The 15,528-nt window shown below is 31.5% G+C and overlaps 1 long non-coding RNA gene across 1 annotated transcript; it reads right to left on the bottom strand.

The window, feature by feature from the left end:
* Nucleotides 1-7,328: 7,328 nt before the first annotated feature.
* Nucleotides 7,329-15,353, bottom strand: LOC145949695 (uncharacterized). The gene is made up of 2 exons (XR_014428098.1): nt 13,937-15,353; nt 7,329-7,593 (listed from the first exon to the last, which is right to left on the bottom strand). It is a non-coding gene; the product is annotated as an uncharacterized LOC145949695 (long non-coding RNA).
* Nucleotides 15,354-15,528: the final 175 nt, after the last annotated feature.

The following is a 15,528-nucleotide window of genomic DNA, read 5'->3' as shown; positions in this document are numbered from 1 at the left end:
ATAAAATTTTGTATATGTGATTTAATAGTAAAGAATTTTCAATTTAATTAACGGTTGGAATATTTTGAGACAATAATTCCTCACAAATTTTGTCATAAAAATTTTAAGCTATTTGTGACGAAATTTTTAATAAAATATAAATGTTGACAAAAAATTCCGTCACAGAATCCGTCACTGACTTATTTATTATAGTATTATGACGCATTTTTGTGATGGAATATTTATAGAGGAACTTAATCCGTTACTAATTTTTTTTATTCAGTGATGAAAATTGTGACGGATCGTTTAGAGACAAAATTTAATCTGTCACAAAATTCATCACTGATTTTATTTTTTTATTCAGTGAAGAAAATTGTGACAGATCTTTCAGAGACAAAACTTAATTCGTCACAAAATCTGTCACTAATATTATTTTTTTATTCAGTGGCAAAAATTGTGACGGATCTTTTAGAGACAAAATTTAATCCGTCACAAAATCTGTCACAAACTTCAATAAATGGTAGTCTGTCACAAAATTTAAAATTCCCTCTATTAGTGACGATATTTTTTCACTCACAAACATTCATCACAAATATTAATTATTCTAGTAGTGCAATTTGAATTTTCCAGAAACTATATCTATCAATTGATGAAGCAAAAATTAGATCTAGGTATCAAATTACTCAAGACATGTGAAGAAAATTGATAGACAAATAAGATAGATTCACCAAAAAGAATTAGTGAACTTATCTTTGAAGAACTAGGCTTTGATACCACTTAATGGAGTTTTGGTGAACTAAAATTCCATGGATGCACCGAACACCTCTTCTTGTAATTCCTTAAGGATTCTTCAAGGATGAGAATTCAGACAAGAAGGGATGCAATGAAGAATAACTCAAACTAAGTTCCTCAATTAGAAGAAGCTTGTGCCTAGAACTACAAAGGGGAAAGCTAAAGGCGAGGTGGAGAATGTATTCTCCTTGGTGACTCCGGTCTAGAGGATTTGATCTTATGTGAAGATGAAATTCTCATTCAATATACCAAAATGAGTCAAAGTACATGGATAGGTTATATTTATAAGCTAAGATGGAGTGCTAAGGAAGCTAAGATAACCTAAGGTTTAAATTAAACCATGGTATGGTCAATTTAAACCTTAGGTGCCAAATTTGAATTTTAAAATTTAAATTTGGTGCCAACTTCCCTAAGAATCCGAAACTCCATGAACTAGTTGCATTTAAATGTGATTTAGTTCACATTTAGGAGTGAATTTCGGCCACACCATGTGATTGAAGCACATGGCTCCAAATTCACCCTAAATGCAAGGCTAAATCACATAAAATGTAAATTTGAAAATTTAAATTTGGTGCCAACTTCCCTAAGAATCCGGAACTCCGTGTGCTAGTTGCACTTGAATGTGATTTAGTTCACATTTAGGAGTGAATTTCGGCCACACCATGTGATTGACGCACATGGCTCCAAATTCACCCTAAATGCAAAGCTAAATCACATAAAATGTAAATGCACATGAAATTAATTTAGCCTATGCATCTAAAGTCTAGAAATACATGGACTAAAGAAATCCTAAACTACATGGCCCCAAATACAAGGCCCAAAAATATTTACAAGCCCTCTTGGTCGAGACCCTAATCTACATGGGCTTTCAATGCACGACTCAACTAAAGAGAACTATGGGTTTTTCTTTAGAATTGACACATTCCTCCTCCAACCTCTTGATCATAACCCTAGTAATTGGGCCCTTGGCTCATAGACCTCCATTAAAAATGAAAAAAAATAATATATCTATAAGAAAGTTGTTAGCTAAATTGGTAATGAAGGTGACACTAGTAAGCCCAAAGTCTATGATGACAATGGGCATTCTAAACCCAAAACACAAGATGGTGAAAGGCCTTCCAAGTCATCTAGAGGAAAACATGTTGAAGAAACATCAAGGCCCAAAAGCCAATATACACATACCCACACCACTTCAAGTGAAGGGTTTTATAGTAGTCACCATGATGATGGCTATTATCAAAGACCCCTTAGGCAACATAGGCCTAGGCAAGAGCAACCTTTTCATAGAGAGCCTAAAATAAACCTTCCTCTCTTCCATGATAAAGATAGTGTAGAAGACATTTTAGATTTGGAGATGAAGGTAGAACAAATCTTCATTTGTTATAATGTAAGTGAAGAAAATAAGGAGAAGGCACATTCCTCCAAAAACTCCAACAAAGAAATCAAAGTGTGGATGAATATAGGCAACAAATGGAGTTGCTTATGCTAAGGGTTGAAATTAAGGAAAAAGAAAGAACCATCATTGCAAGATTTCAAAGTAGCCTTAACATAGACATTAGGGACAAGGATGAGTTTTTTCCATATAGGGACCTTAATGAACTGGTTCAACTTTGTATAAGGGTAGAAAATCAATTAAGGAGAAAGTCTAGCATTAGGAAGGAGTCTACCTCTTAGCCTAATAATGATTACAAGAAGGAGGATTCTTCCTCCCAATCCAACATAAAAAAGTCACAAGAAAAGAATAAAGAGAAAGAAAAAAGAAAAACCTAGATATAAATCTTCAATAAAATCTAGGACAAATTCTATCAAGTGCTTTAAATGTCTAGGGAGAGAACACATAGCCTCCCAATGCCCAACTAAGAAAACAATGATTTTAATGGGCCATGACATTTATAGTAGTGATAGAATTATATTTGCTTCATCCTCTAGTGAAGAAGACATCCAAGATTCTAGTGAAGAAGCTCCACCTTGTGATGAAGACTTTCTTGTTGCTCAAAGGTTGCTTGGAAACCAACTACACGAGCAAGACCGATCCCAAAGAGAGAACTTATTTCACACTAGATGAAAGATTTTGAAAAATACTTGTTCTCTCATTATGCATAGTGGTTCTTGTAATAATTTTTATAGTGTACGATTGGTTGAAAAGCCACACTTGACTCCTATTGCCCATCCAAAATCTTACAAATTATAATGGCTTAATGAGGATGGACCAATAAAAGTCAAGGACCAAGTAAACATTTCTTTCACCATTGAGAAATACAAAGATGAAGTTTTATGTGACATAATTCCCATGGATGCAAATCATGTATTACTTGTGAGGCCTTGGCAACATGATAGGCAAGCCATCCATGATGGATTAACCGATAAGATACGTCTTACCCATCTAGGAAAAAGATATGTGTTGAATCCTCTATCACATTCAGAAGTTTTATAGGATCAACTCAAAATGATAAAGAAAAGAGAAAAATAAAAAAGACACTACTCTTAGAGAAGAGTAAGGAGGATAATGTCTCCTCCAAAAAATATTTTCATAAAGGAAAGTCATTTTTCTATTAAAAGTGGTTGTAAAAAGACTTTTCTTCTTCACAAAGATTTTAGCTCTTCTTCTAATACTACCATAGACATACAACTTAAGATCCAAAACCAAAATATTTTTGAAAATAAAGGATCTCAAGTTCTTAGTCTAGTGAAGAAGTGGACTTCACCTAATTCTACTTCTTATGCTACTACTTTGGCGGTGCCCAAAGTAGACAACCCTTGTCTATTTAGGACTCCTTCTACTTTAGTTGTTCTAATAAAGCACCCAACCTTTGGTTTATATTGTTTATTAGATACATCTCATGATGTCTTATTTTCTATTTTTGATCTTAAGGGAAGTTCAAACTTCTTTAAACTTAACTTGACTACTTCCCTTTAAGACAAAATTAGATTATATGAACCTTCTAAACTTTTTTTTACACCTTGTTTCCATTTTGTATCTAACAAATAATATGATCAAGGGTTGTCTAGGTAGTTTCCTTATTATGTTCACTTTGTTTTCTTGTAGATGCCTAGGTTACTACATAGGGTACCTCAAGCAATATACCTTGTTATGTAGGAGTACTTCCTTAATTTACTGTAGTTTCAGTACCTTCACATTTTTAGCATTTAGTTTTACATATAGACTAAATTATAGTGAGGATCCTATCCTTATTCTTAGAGAGTTTATCCTTCCTTATCTAGGGAACCTTGTTAGGACTAGAAAGAAATCCTCATAGGGTGCATTTTCCACACATATTATTTGAATATATCATCTCTAATGCTTTGTCTCTTGTTTTTCATATAAGTGATGTTGTCTATGTGGATGAACCACTTGATTTGAGGACAAATCCTTTTGAAGAGGAGGGGATGATGGAAACCTACTTCCCAAGGTTTCCTTTGGAAGAGATAAGATCACAAAGGGTGAAGGTTGATGGAGGATAATCCATAGGAAGCTCACACTTGAAGGCCATTGGACCATTAACAAGGTCCATGGTTAAGAGGCTAGAAGAGACTTCTACATAGGAGGTGCTTCTTAGACATATGCTCTATGTGAGCATTAAGTATGATTCCTCTTTTCATTCTTATAGTCTTTATTGTACATACCATGTATAGTTTGAGTTCTTTTACTTTGTATATAGTAGATACTTGTATAGACTTATTTTTGCCTTTGTATTTGTAAGGCATGTTTATCTTTCTTAGTAGCCAACACCCTTAGGATTTTAGGGTATGTTGCTTGGAGACTTTTTCTTCATTTTTCCTTGTATTAAGAGTCATATATTTTCATATTTTTAGTTTTAGTAGTGGGGTAGCAAGTAGCAAATGTGTAGGTGAAGCTAGTAATTGGGCCTTTAGTGGGCCTAGGCCAAATTTTATATATTAGGCTTGTTTTTCTCAATTTAATCCAAGGAATTGATTTAGCTAGGTCTCACCATCATTTGGTGAACCTAACTAAACTAATTCCAAGTTTTTTGGATTGGATTAAATGAAGAAAAATAAGTTTGGCCTGCCATCCTTCTTCTTGGTCAAATTCTAATATAACTTCTGCAACACACTTACCTCTTGGCTTGCCAAGGGGACAAGGTGACATTTAGGACTCTATGATTGACTTTTTTAGATCTAAATGTCTCCTCCTTGTCTCCTAGGAGATAAGGTGACACTTGGCACTCTATGATTGGCTAATCTAGATCTAAGTGTCCCTACCTTTTCTAGCTTGCACTACAAGCTTCTCCACCACTATATATTTCACATTTAAAACTCACTTTTTATGTATATATGAGATTGGCCGAGATTTTACTCAGATTTCTCTCTCTCAAAAGTCCTAATTCTCTTTGGTTTACTTTTAATTCTTTTATCATTTTCATAAGAATGTGGTGAGAGTTGAAGTGGTTTATCTTCTACCTTGAAGTGGCACCACTTGAAGAAAGTTCTTCACCTTCTTTGGTGAAATCAGAGGTCTCTACCTCCACTAGAGACCTTGAAGAAGCTTGAGGAGTGTCCAGAAGCCAAATATCTAGGGAGGAACTTGAAGGAGAAGCCATATCAATCCAGTTGCTCCATAAGGTTTCCATTAAGGGGTTTAGCTTGATTAAGGATAGCTAAACTTAAGCTTTCATTGACCATCCACTGGATGATTATTTGACAATACTTTCAGACTTAGAATAATTTTTAGAGAGTTTCGACATAGCTTTGAAAGTGTTTATAATCACACAGTTCTTAGAGTTATATTCCTCTATTCATGTTGTTTTGTTATTTATAGGCTTTAGAGTTTTATTCGTTGATGAGAGTCTTGATACTTCGTCATTTGAAAAGAGATCTTCGATCTTCACAATATGATCATTCTTCAACACTTGTTTAGATGCTTCAGGGCTTCATAAATGTTTTGGCATGGTAATGGAATAAAACAAAGAGAAAAGACATCTAAAAGAATTCTTGCATGCCCTAATAAGTCTCTTTATGGCTGACTTTTCTTTTCTTGACGCTACACTTGGTTTAGACGTAGTGTATTAATTTGCATGCAATCACAAAAGAGAAAATAAAGCAATATAGCATTTAATTATGACATCCACAAATTATCAGAGCACTTATCAAATATGCTTTTTGAATGTTTGAATACATATATATTTAAGGTGTGAAATATTCAAAGAAACTTTGGACTTGTGAACGCCTATAAAACTCAAACATTTGTAGAAGTGTGCACGCTGGACACTAACTAACCTATTTACTATATATGACACTTGTCTAAATTTTATCTGATTGTAGAATAATTTATTTAATAAAAACAATTTTGTTCTCCATTCCTTCTACATTCATAGACGTATGCTTCTTGAAATGACTTAGACAAATATTAGTCACTCAAATTCATTGTTTTGTTATCTTCAAAGCTAGAGTGTTGGACATACACAAAAGTCTTTAGTTCAACATAACTATGTCACCCAACTTCCTAAATAAATGCAGCATGATATCATGAACTCCCCTTCATTTCTATTTGTTGTTGAACCACAAAATAAACACTCGAAGTCATTTCCATAATAGGATTTGGCGGTTAATTTGTTGGGTTACCTTGTTTCTTCCTCACTGTCCGTATAATCTTTCACCACATCTTTAAGGGGGACTTTGAATAATGTGTATATTAAGGTTTCCATATGAACAAAAACAACAATGACAATAGTCTTTGTTGCATTAGTCGTACCACAATAGACATAATGGCTTTATTACTAGAATTTTTTCTTATTGGGGAGATCGATCCATGTTGGGAAATGATTTTTCAAATCTCAACTATATACACCAAGGATAATCGAGTGACAAGGAACCCTAGGTATACCTGACATGCCAAAATTATGCTAGTGTGAAAATTTTTCAAATCGTTGAGTCAACAAACAACTAATTAATAGTCAATTCTCAAGTAAGTCATTAAATCGAAAAAGGGATTATATTCTTCGATTAGATTTCTAATCCACTCTAAAGAACTTTCTAAAAGTCATGATCATGAGGATTCTAAACTAAAAGATTTTTAAAGAACTATTGTAAGTAAATCTAGCGAAAAAAGACTAAAATGTTATAAAGAAAGTTGTAACGAAAACAATAAGAATAATTTTAAATGGCTAGAAAATATGCTAAATTTTGTAAATTTGGTCATGGACCTGGTTCTCATCTTTCTTTTTACAAGTTATACAACCTCAATCCCTAGTAATGTACCCAATATTATATTTTTAACGAAGTTGACTTTTAAGTTCCAAACCATTAATCAAATATTTCACACCTCTACAATTTATTTTCTCACGTTTCTTCTTGTGAGTAAAACCATTGATCTAGGCCTAACCCTTCTTGTCATTTTTGCAACTATAGTCGTCATCTTTTGAAACTAAATGAATCATTACTTGCTACTTAACAAAAATAGTCGTGAGCTGTCAAACTCGTTCAAGCATATCAGGAAACATTTTTTGGGACAACAATTATTTAATTATAATTTTTGTCATGAAGATAGTTTTTAGATAATTATATTATTAATAAAAGAAAATATGTAGCAACTTTACTGATAATTAATCGCTATATCAGTCCTTAGATTCAATAATTTCATATGTTCAAGCACTTGGATCCTTGCATGTACTTGCTTTGCAACAGTCATACTGGCCATTTGATTTAAATCTAATGTTTATGAAGTAGTAAACGAAAAATAATTATAAGTTGTTGCAGGGCTGCAGTCACAGACTCACAGTAGAGAATCCATACAATACACCTGTTTCAGTCAGTGAAGCGCACGCGTGGCTTGGATGTGAGAGTGGGACAAAGAGACACACGCATCTGCGATAATGATACCACAGATTAGGAAAAGTCAGACAGACATATTGGCTAATAATGGCACTGTAAGATATATTAGGTCATTGTATTTGTACCACATCACTTTTTTTTTCATTATTTAGGTATTAAAATAAATTGTTTAAATTTTAAGAAAATTACTTGTAAAAACTTCATTACTTAAGAAAAAGAGAGAAAAAGTACTAATGTGCCAAGCTAGAGATGCCCTATATGAGCACCATATCCAAAATGAACTAAATGAAAGATATGGCAAAGCTACCATTATCCATTATGCACAATTCCCCTATTTCATCCTTCAAAACAGCGCAAAAGAAAGTACATAGCGGCAACCTAAGCTACATATTAAATAATGTCTTGGATGAAGGTTGCGCATGCACAGGAGATTTCATTCACAAAAATAATATATTTCCCCAAAATAAATGAACTGGTAGAAAGAAATAGATACAGAAATTATTGTATTATTGTATAAGTCGTAGAAAGAAATAGATATAGAAATTATTGTATAAGTCGTAAATTTTTGTTGTATGTGTAGTATTACTTTTATAAAAATGACTATTTAAACTGGCTATTACTTTTTGGAGTGCAACACACATTTTTTAACACAATATTTTTTAATTGAAATTTAACTAAATTCCAAAATAAAAATCATGAAGGAGAGTCATTAAATAAAATGTATTACTCATAAATTTATTTGACGTTTAAAAAAAATCATTGGAAGGGAAAAGAGTGTGCTACTAAAATTTCACCTAGTAATTCCATATAAGTCGGGGGCATGATTGTGCTTACAACACTTTAGTGGAACATATTAATACAAGTTTGATGGTATTGATCGATGCGGGGGCAGAGGAGGGCCACCTATGTCTCTATGATCGTACTACTTTTGTCTAACCAAATTCAAAAAATTATGGATATTTGACGGATTAAGAGTTTTTTGAAATGTCTCTAAAATATAAGTGGGTATAAGTCATTAAATGTTTGTATGGTTGTTAAATACACTCACTTCTAACTTCCTTTTCACGAGTATATTAGCCAATACAATATTTTTTAAAAATGCACACAGGTATAACTTACTCCTTTTAAGAAACAAATGGGTGCTACTAATATATATATATATATATATATATGAGGAGCGATTCACTTACTTCAATAATAACTCTTAGTAGATTTACTTCACTCAATAACTTATATTTTACATTAAATTTTAATAATTTAATCGTTAAATTAAAAGTTTTGAATGTCTAGATTAAGTTTGCAAATTTTAAAAACATTTGAAAACTATATGATATTTTATTGTATAGATTCAAATCAACATATAAAATGTTTATATAATTATCCGTCAATTTGAATTAATGCAACAAAGTATTTCAATATTTCAAAAATTTTATTTTATATATATGCATTATTAAGAACTTTTGATTTAATAGTTGGATATGTCATTGAAATCAAATATAAAACATAAGTTATTAAATCGAATAAATCTATCAAAACTTATTCTTGAAGTAAGTGAACCTATATATATATATATATATATATATATATATATATATATATATATATATGTATGTATGTATGTATGTAGCAGACAACATATTTTTTAATTATAAATTTTCAAAAGTCTTGGGAATAAAAATGAATTAATTATAATTAAAAAAAAAACATGGTATACATGTGTATTTTGGAATTTGGATTTGGGTTAACTTATCTAGAAAAACCAATTTAAGAAACACTTTTTTGTCCCATAATAAATGTCATTGTAGGTTATTTTACAGAAACAAAAAAAAAAACTAACGAATATATGAGAGAAAATAGTGATATTAAATAAATAACCTTATGAATATTAATCTTCTTTATTATTAACAATGCAACACAATAATCCCTTTTTAAAGAATATCATGACTTTTTAAAGAATATCATGAGGGGTGCAAATGAATAAAAGGTTATTAATACTACATTAAAAAGCTAACATCATGGTTATTTTGGAACTTATTGTTTCTTTAAATACAACACTTGTTATGGGATAGATTAGAGATATCCTCCATTCTTGGTAGAAACATTTCTAAATGCATTGTTTTAACTTATGAGGTAATTAATTTGCTTGAAAAGAAAAAATATTTTGGTAACATTGATTTGAAAATTGATATTCGTAAGGCTTTTGATACATTAGATTGGGGCTTTCTTATTGACTAGTATTTTAGTTTGTGCAATGCATAGGCTAAATATTTATCATATATAATTATAATTTATAATAATATATATATAAATAATATATTTGAATATATAAATTATATTTTAGATTTATGATAAATAATTTTTATTGTAAAAAAGTATTTTTTTTCATTAATAAGAAGTTAAAAAAAAAAAATCTTACAAATCCTTTCATTGAAAAAAAAAACTCTTAAAACACTCTCGCGCAAGATAGAGGTTCATGTTTGATATATGGGGGATTGATGTTTTAAAGGCTTTTAGTTTTAGTAATGTATTTTGCAATTGGATTTTTATTATGCTTAAGTCTACTAAGTTGTCTATCCTGGTTAATGGCAAACTTCAAGGTTTTTTTTTCATTATAGTAAATGTGTTAGGTAGGGTGATCTTATTTATCCTTTACTTTTTTGTATAGCTGAGGGGATCCTAAGTAGAGCTTTAACCTTGTTGGCTAACTTGGGTAAATTGACAAGATTTGATGGTCCTAGCCATGTTAACTTCCCTACACATGCTCTTTATGTTGATGAAATTATGACTTTTTGTAGATGCTCATTGCAAAACTTAACCTCTCTTGTGACTTTGATTCGTAGTTATGATGGTGTTTCTAGTCAACATATTAATTTGTCTAAATCCAAATTTTATGTTAGAAATAATGTCATTTAGAAGGCTTGTGAGAATTAGTAATTGCCTAGGCTTTAATAAAGGTTCTCCACCTTTTAACTATCTTGGTGCACCTTTGTTTAAAGGAAAATCTAAGAAACATCCTATCATGCCCATTTCTAACATAATGAAGGCAAAACTTGCTAATTAGAAAGGAGTATTACTTTCCTATATAGGTGATGTGATACTTGTTAAATTTATGTTTTTTTCATAGCTTTCAAGTCTACAAGTGGTCGGCTTCATGTTTAAATATGCTTTATTGTTGATTCAAAATTTTTATTTGGACTGGTTCTATTTACCTAACCAAGTTAGTCATTATGCCTTGGAATACTTTATGTTTGGATTTTGATGAAGAGGGCCTTGGCACTAGATCAATTTTTTATATTAACAAGGCTTATATGGTGAAGTTATGATGGCAATTTCTGAAACAAGATAGTGATTGGGCTAAAATTCTAGCTTGTAGAGTATATAAAATGAGGTGGTTGATCATCTTGCTTCCTCCTTTTGGACTAGTATGATGGGCTTGTATTCTATTGTCAAAGAGAATGTCATTTGGCACATAAGAAATGGTAATAGGGTCAATTTATGGACTGATATATGGATTTTCAAGCCAGTTGTTGAAATTCTTAATATTGATCATAGTTTGCATTCTAAGTTTATTGCTAGGGTGTCTAGGTTTATTTTGGATGGCTCTTGGCATCTCCCCCTTAGGGGTGTGCAAAAAATCCAAATTGATCCGAACTAATCCATAACCGATCCGATCCGCATTGAAAAATTTGATCCATTTTGAAAAAAATCTGAACCGATCCACTTTATGAAATCGGTTCAAATATCCGATCCATTTTTACAAATGGTAATAGGGTCAATTTATGGACTGATATATGGTCAGTTGTTGAAATTCTTAATATTGATCATAGTTTGCACTCTAAATTTATTGCTAGGGTGTCTAGTTTTATTTTGGATGGCTCTTGGCATTTCCCCCTTAGGGGTGTGCAAAAAATCCAAATTGATCTGAACAAATATATAGCCGATCCAATCCGCATTGAAAAATCCGATCCATTTTGAAAAAATTCCGAACCGATCCACTTTATGAAACCGGTTCAAATATCCGATCCATTTTTAAAAAATGGATCGGTTCGGTTCAGTTTGGTTTTTTTAAAAAATTGATTCATATATGAGTAAAAAATGGATAACCGAGCCGATCTAATTTCAAAAAAATCGATCCATATTTTAAAAAAACCAAACCGGACCACTTTTAAAAAATGGATCGGTTAATCGATCCACTTTTATAAAATAGTTGGGTTCGGATTTTTCAAAAAACCGATCCATGAACACCCCTACTCCCCCTTCCTCCACAATAGGATTGGAGATTTTATTTCAATTATTATACTTCCTAACATTCTTTTGATGATTGTCTTAAGTGGTCTCATCCTCTAAATGGTGATTTAACCTTCAAAAGTTCCTTTGCTTTTGTTAAGACAAGCATGCCTAAACTCAATTAGGCTAAACATATTTTTCACAAAAATACTCCTCCTTCTATATCTTTCATCCTATGGAGATTACTTCACAATACCTATAGACAAATCATTTAGATAAAAGAAAGTACTTCTTACTTCCATATGTTCTCATTATTTTAATGCTTTCGAAACATCGACTCACTTATTTTTTGAATGTCCTTTTGCATAGAAACTTTGGAATTGGCTTTCTTATACATTTAGGCAATAATTTAACAGGAACAACATACTGGACATTCTCAATAGGCCTTGGAGAAAGTCAGCCAACATTTACCTTCTAGCAACCATTACCTCTATAGTTGCTGAAATACAACATAGCAAAAATCATCTCAAGTTTCACAATATATAAAACTACAAGCTTCCATCATTTGAAAAACAAATTTTTCTCAATTGTTAATTCTTTTTGTTCATCTACTAATTTTTCTATGAAATCTAATATAGTAGAGTTTAAAATACTTAATTTTTTTATGGTTACTTGCAAGTTGAGGTAAATGGATACTATTCTTAAGGTCAATCGGATTCCACCAGATCCTAGATGGATCAAGTGCAATACAGATGATGCCTTTATGGAGTATAATTCCTCTTCTGCTTGTGAAGTTATCTTTAGGGATAGCAATGTTGTCTTACTAGGTTGCTATGTTGAGTCATTAGTTGTCAAGTTTGCCTTTGAAGAAAAAATCTTGGTGGTCATTCGTGCTTTTCATCTTGCCTTGGACCATGGTTGGATGTCTCTTTAGATGGAGTCATATTCCACTTTAATTGTCAAATATTCTTATGACTATTTTATAGTGCCTTGGCAATATAGAATTAGGTGGCTTAATATACTTGATATTGTTAAGCATATAAGGTTTGGGTTATCTCATATGTATAGAGAATGTAATAGTTGTATAGATAGGTTACAAAGTTATGGGATTCATCATCCTAACTCTCACTGGTGGAATTTTATCCCCTCTTGTATTGTTCACTCCTACACTAAAGGTCCACTAAAATTGAATTACCTCATATGAAATAAATGAACTCAAAATCCATACAAGTAGAGAAAATCAAATTGTAACTTAACTCAAAAACATAATGAAAATAAACTGAATTACAAAGAAATTAAAATCATAGTCCTCCAACTAAACAACATTAAAAAAGATCCCTAATCTAGTCCTAACTACGCCTCGATGTCACATGTCCTATCAAAACAACTCAACATGAAGGCTAAGCTTCATCACCAACATCTCGAGCATCAAGCTAATGACCATTGGCATAAACCACAAGAGTAACAACAACAAAAGCAAGAGAGTGAGAAACATCTCACTCTAGCTCGCGGTAATAGAATGCAACTGGATAACCATACATAAACAACATACCAAAAGATATAACATGCATAGATCATCATCATCCTCACACTTGGTTCATTCATAGCACACCAATCAATAACAATGCATTATAATGCCTTATGCAATGGACATGGACTACATGTTGTCATACATGTGACGCTAGTAAAAACATCACACTTGTGCATTATTGTTAGCAATACATGTAGAGTAGCCTAGGAGTACATGTCGAGTCACACCCTCCCACACTCTCACTAGGAAGACATATTAGCAAGGTCTAGTCAGGATAGCTAAGCCTCACAAGATACATCTCATGCACATGAAGGTAAGACTAAGATTTCCCAAACTGAGTTATCCCCAAGGTTGATCCTCAAGCTTTTACACAAGGGGTCTTCCTTAGCGGTGTATTCCACATTATACCCCAAAAACATATTTTATGCAAATGATGCATGTCAAACAAACTTGATGCAATAACATACACATGATCTCACTTCACATATCATATATACCTCATATCACATTATATATCCCATGTACATTCTTAAATACATCGGCTAGTTATTAGTAGAAAGATAGCATCAAGATCACAAGAATAAAATAACCATCTAATAGTTGTTGAGCGAATGTTACCTTGCTAAGTGAGTTGAGCTCCTTCGAGCCTCTTGCTAAGTGATTAACATCTCATTGAGTGAGCTAAGCTTAGAGTTTCTTGATGAGTGATCAACATCTCCTTGAGCGAGTTAAGCCCCTTAGAGCTTCTTGTTGAGTGGCCAAACATGTATCGCTAAGTGAGAATGTGATCTTTCTCCTTGAAAATCATGTCTCCTTAGTGACTATAAGTTACCTACATCCAATTACTCACATAAACTCATATACAATTGATAAAAATGTTCCATAACATGCAATTAACATTTTAAATCACTCAATTTACACATATTAATCAATATCTTCACACAATTATCACAATAAGTTCTTTTAGAATTTTCCATAAGAACCCATAAGGACCTCGAATCATGCAGTTATCAATAAAGCATGCAATTAATCATACAATCAAACAATTCATGTCATTAGTTATGTATAAGAAGAAGAATAAAAGCAAAAGAAAACAATTGGGGAAAACCCCTTATGCATAAACAATAAAAAAAGGTAGTAGAATTGGGGGTCAATCCCACTACCCAACATACAAACTCACAAACGAATGCGTGTGTAAAAAGAAAATGCGTAAAATAACAACCAATCAGATACTTACTTTTTTTAAAAAATAAAAATAAAAAAAAATTTATTCCCTTAATCCTTAGTCAAAACTTACTCAACCACAATTACTAATTCTCTTCCCCTCAATTAATTAAATAAAACATTTAGTTATATAACCTTATTTTATATTTCAAAATATATCAAATAATTTAAATAAATATTAAACAACTCCAATAATTAAAACAAAAATACCAATAATATTTATTAAAACATATTATATTTTATGAAAAATAGGATATCACAGTATTTCATGTTTTAGATTTTCTTAGTGGGTTTAGGGTTTAGATGTAGTTCTAAGGAGTAAAATAGTCCAAAAATATATACACCAATAAAAGATATTCATCCTTCATTGTCGTTGTCATCATTATTTCTATTACTACATGTGCGAGTTTGAGCGTACTCGTACCTACTAATGTTTGGAAGTAATTACTCATATTTGAGCACATCTCATTAAGCAAAGAATTATGTTACCCATTGTCCATTGTCATCCTTAAAAAAAGAAGAAAAAAAAGTAGTTTCTATTTTTTTAAATGTGAATTTAGACTAATTAAATTCTATAAAACTAACTTGTAAGAAAATTACATCCCTTATATACTTTATTTTGATCATACTAATAACCAATGTAAAAGAAGTGCTACAACTAAAATAAAAAAATCACTCATAAATTATCAAAATGAAAACATTAAAAAAAAAAAACTATACATAGTCTGAAAGCATTCAAACACAGGTCAAGCGTTAAAAACATAACATTTTAACTATAAATTCTAATCATTTAACATAATCATTATAAACTTGACATCACATAACAATACTATCTGATACATGCCAAAAATATGATACAATGAAACTAATTAGCTTAGAAATAATTATTCGAAATTTGAAAGAAAAAAAAAACTTTTCTGATTAAAATATTAAAATTTTCATCTTTGTGTGAAAACTTATCACTCAAATTTAAATAGTAAATAAAG

This window comes from Cajanus cajan, chromosome 7, assembly GCF_000230855.2.
Source record: "Cajanus cajan strain Asha chromosome 7, NIPB_CcT2T_4, whole genome shotgun sequence".
Lineage (NCBI taxonomy): Eukaryota > Viridiplantae > Streptophyta > Magnoliopsida > Fabales > Fabaceae > Cajanus > Cajanus cajan.
The sequence above is the reverse complement of the archived record's forward strand: the minus strand, read 5'-3'. Positions and strand labels throughout refer to the sequence as shown.